Below are 5007 nucleotides of genomic sequence, written 5' to 3'. Positions count from 1 at the left end.
TTTATTTTTGAGTCTTGTTCTTAATTCATGATTAATAAAATTCAAGGTTCATGTCATAAAGCTATGAATGTCTTATGAATCCGTCACCTCTCTTAAATGAAAAATGCTTTAATCATAAAAGAACAAGAAGTGCAGGATTTCGAATTCATCTCTGAAACTAGTTGAATTAGTTTGATGTGGTGACAATACTTTTTGTTTTCTGAATGAATGCTTGAACAGTGCATATGTCTTTTGAATTTGTTGATTAAAGAATGTTAAACTAGTTGGCTTTTGAAAGAATGATGGAAAAGGAGAAATGTTATTGAGGATCTGAAAAATCATCAAATTAATTCTTGAAGCAAGAAAAAGCAGTGTATTCAAAAAAAATGATCCAAGGCAAAAAGAGTGTGCTTAAGAACCCTGGACACCTCTAATTGGAGACTCTAGCAAAGCTGAGTCACAATCTACAAAGGTTCACCCAGTTATGTGTCTGTGGCATGTATGTATCCGGTGGTAATACTGGAAGACAGAGTGCTTTGGGCCACAGCCAAGACTCATAGAATAACTATGTTCAAGAATCATCACACTTAACTAGGAGAATCAATAACACTATCTGAATTCTGAGTTCCTATAGATGCCAATCATTCTAATCTTCAAAGGATAAAGTGAGATGCCAAAACTGTTCAGAAGCAAAAAGCTACTAGTCCCGCTTATCTAATTGGAGCTAAGTTTCATTGATATTTTGGAGTCTATAGTATGTTCTCTTCTTTTTATCCTAATTGATTTTCAATTGCTTGGGGACAAGCAATAATTTAATTTTTGTGTTGTGATGAGCGGATAATTTATACGCTTTTTAGCACTGTTTTTAGTATGTTTTTAGTATGTTTTGGTTAGTTTTTAGTATGTTTTTATTAGTTTTTATTTAAAATTCACTTTTTCTGGGCTTTACTATGAGTTTGTGTGTTTTTCTATGATTTCAGGTAATTTCTGGCTGAAATTGAGAGACCTGAGCAAAAATCTGATTTAGAGGCTGAAAAAGGACTGCAGATGCTGTTGGATTCTGACCTCCCTGCACTCGAAGTGGATTTTCTGGAGCTAAAGAAGCCCAATTGGCGCGCTCTCAATTGCGTTGGAAAGTAGACATCTTGGGATTTCCAGCAATGTTTAATAGTCAATACTTTGCCCGAGATTTGATGGCCCAAACTGGCGTTGCAAATCAGCTTCAGAATTCCCGGCATTTAACGCCGGAACTGGCACAAAAATTGGAGTTAAACGCCCAAACTAGCACAAAAGCTGGCGTTTAACTCCAGGAAAAGTCTCTACACATGAAAGCTTCAATGCTCAGCCCAAGAACACACCAAGTGGACCCCGGAAGTGAATTTTTACGTCATTTACTCATTTCTGTATATCCTAGGTTACTAGTTCACTATTAATAGGACATTTTGACATTGTATCTTTACCTCATGACATTACACATTTCTTATTGTATCTTCTACGGCATGAGTCTCTAAACCCCATGGTTGGGGGTGAGGAGCTCTGCTGTGTCTTGATGGATTAATGCAATTACTACTGTTTTTTCATTCAATCACGCTTGCTTCCATTCTAAGATATCACTTGTTCCTCAACTTGATGAATGTGATGATCCGTGACACTCATCATCATTCTCACCTATGAACGTGTGCCTGACAACCACCTCCGTTCTACCTTAGACTAAGTGAATATCTCTTAGATTCCTTAATCAGAATCTTCGTGCTATAAGCTAGAATTGATGGCGGCATTCAAGAGAATCCGGAAGGTCTAAACCTTGTCTGTGGTATTCTGAGTAGGATTCAAGGATTGAATGACTGTGACGAGCTTTAAACTCCTGAAAGCTAGACGTTAGTGACAGACGTAAAAGAATCACTGGATTCTATTCCTTCCTGATTGAGAACCGACAGATGATTAGCCGTGCTGTGACAGAGCGCGTTGAACATTTTCACTGAGAGGATGGGAGGTAGCCATTGACAACGGTGAAACCCTACATACATCTTGCCATGGAAGGAGCCTTGCGTGCATGAAGAAGAAGACAGTAGGAAAGCAGAGATTCAGAAGATAGAGCATCTCCAAAACCTCAACCTGTTCTCAATTACTGCGAAACAAGTATTTATTTCATGTTCTTTTACTTTTCACAATTAAACCTGAGAATTATTGATATCCTGACTAAGAGTTACAAGATAACCATAGCTTGCTTCAAGCCGACAATCTCCGTGGGATCGACCCTTACTCACGTAAGGTATTACTTGGACGACCCAGTGCACTTGCTGGTTGGTTGTGCGGAATTGCAAGAGTGTGATTGCAATTTCGTGCACCAAGTTTTTGGACCCAGTGCACTTGCTGGTTAGTTGTGCGGAATTGCACGAGTGTGATTGCAATTTCGTGCACCAATGACATAAGAATTCGATAACAGGGGAAGAAGACCTGATTAAAGGATCAAAAAGTGGTCCAAAGATATGAATACAATAGTAAAAAGTGTTATATATACTACACTAGTAAACTAGGTTTATGAAAAATGAGTAGATAGTGCAGAAATCCACTTCCGGGGCCCACTTGTTGTGTGCTTGGGCTGAGCATTGAAGATTTCACGTGCATACACCATTCTTGGTGTTAAACGCCAGCTTTGGTGCCAGTTCTGGTGTTTTACGCCAGAAAAGGGTCTTTGGTGGGTGTTTTGACGCCAGTTTGGGCCATCAAATCTCGGGCAAAGTATGGACTATTATACATTGCTGGAAAGCCCAAGATGTCTACTTTTCAACGCAATTGAAAGTGCGCCAATTGGGCTTTTGTAGCTCCAGAATCCAACAGCATATGCAGTCCTTTCTCACCCTTTGAATCAAATTTTCGCTCAGGTCCCTCAATTTCAGCTAGAAAATACCTGAAATGACAGAAAAACACATAAACTCATAGTAAAGTCTAGAAATGTGATTTTTGCATAAAAACTAATAAAATTATACTAAAAAGTAACTAAAACATACTAAAAACTATGTAAAAACAATGCCAAAAAGCGTATAAATTATCCGCTCATCACAACACCAAACTTAAATTGTTGCTTGTCCCCAAGAACCTAAAACAAAATAAAATAAAAGGAAGAGAATATACAATAAATTCCAAAATATCAATGAAGCTTAGTTCCAATGAGATGAGCAGGACTAGTAGCTTTTTGCTTCTGAACAGTTTTAGCATCTCACTTTATCCTTTAAAGTTCAGAATGATTGGCTTCCATAGGAACTCAGAATTAAGATAGTGTTATTAATTATCCTAGTTCAGTATGTTGATTCTTGAACACAGCTACTTATGAGTCTTGGCCGTGACCCTAAGCATCTTGTTTTCCAGTATTACTACCGGATACATAAATGCCACAGACACATAACTGGGTGAACCTTTTCAGATTGTAACTCAGTTTTGCTAGAGTCCCCAGTTAGAGGTGTCCAGAGTTCTTAAGCACACTCTTTTTGCTTTGGATCACGACTTTAACCACTCAGTCTCAAGCTTTTCACTTGGACCTTCATGACACAAGCACATGGTTAGGAATATCCAACAATGCTATCAATTATTTGATTTACTAATCCTTTATATTCGAATGGATGAAGGGTTAAATGGTTTGGCAATTCCTCATGTGGGGCTGAATCCAGAGAATTTTGAATCAGAGCTTTCGATTTTTGTTCATCTTTCGCTGTAATAATATCTTAAGGTTACAAATTGCAATAAAAATGATTTAGCCGCTTAACCCCGGATTTTATTCAGAGGCTTATTAGTTTTTCACTTGATTTAATAAAAATGATTTATCCTTATCCTTGTCTTTGTTTATGTCTTGGATTGGAACAAATTACTAGAATTCTACCTCGTCTATGGATCAATCTACATTTTTCACAAATTTTACGAACAGAGGCCCGTATTTTCATATTTATCATTCCTTCAACTTAATCTCGGATCCATTTTAATGGAAGAAAATAAGGTTTCCTTCAATTTTTAACTTCTATTCTAATCGTACCCCTCAAAACCAATAATATTGAAGTTAAAAAAAAGTCTAATTAAAGAATTTATACTTGCATTTTTTATTTCTCTGTGGTAGAAATATATATAAAGAGTATGTTGAACCTTTTCAGAAATATAGCCTAGACTGATATTTTCATTATTTAAAATTGAAAATAAATAATACATTAGTTGAATAAAATAACTAAAAACAAAATACAGAAATGATAAAAAATTTACTAAAAAAATGTATTTATTTTATTCCACATTTTATTCTAATCTAAAAAAAAGAGAAAGATTCTAATCTAATATAGAAATAAGATAAAAGCGGGTAGCGAGAATCGAACCCGCATCGTTAGCTTGGAAGGCTAGGGGTTATAGTCGACGTTTATTTATCTTTTTTTAGGGAAAATTATTTAGAAATAAATCTCTTATTAACAAAGTTTTTTATTTTTCAATTGAATTGGAAGGTTCCTTAAATCACAGAATAATGAATAATATCAAAATTTATTGTCTCCTGATTAGGTTGAAAAAAATATAAAAGAGATTGCTATAAGCTCTATTCAAAGAGGAGAACTCAATCTAGATCTTATGGCAAATCAAAAGAGTTTAAGTCTTACAGGATTGACGAAAAATAAAAAATTGATCGAAAAGGAAAAGGCAATGTTTATTGTGGAACCAATTCGTCTGTCTAGAGAAAAGGATGAACAATTTTATATATATCAAACCATAGTACTTTCCTGTTTATTACTCAATTCGTCTTGTTAATGCATCTCTTTTCTTAATAATTTTTCTAAAAAATTAGAAAGAATATTGACAAATATCAACTAGAATATATTTATTTATATAATAATAATAAAAACAAATTACTAAAAATATAATCAAATTCGATTTATATTAATATTTCATTTTTTTTCGAATTTGAATTCATTTGTTTTTCGCGATTCTATGTTTTCAACACTAATATTGACAACAGTATTGAAAACAAATATAATCCGATCGTGAAGAAATCGATCGATT

This window comes from Arachis hypogaea, chromosome 7 (genome assembly GCF_003086295.3).
Source record: "Arachis hypogaea cultivar Tifrunner chromosome 7, arahy.Tifrunner.gnm2.J5K5, whole genome shotgun sequence".
In the NCBI taxonomy this organism is placed as follows: domain Eukaryota; kingdom Viridiplantae; phylum Streptophyta; class Magnoliopsida; order Fabales; family Fabaceae; genus Arachis; species Arachis hypogaea.
The sequence above is the reverse complement of the archived record's forward strand: the minus strand, read 5'-3'. Positions refer to the sequence as shown.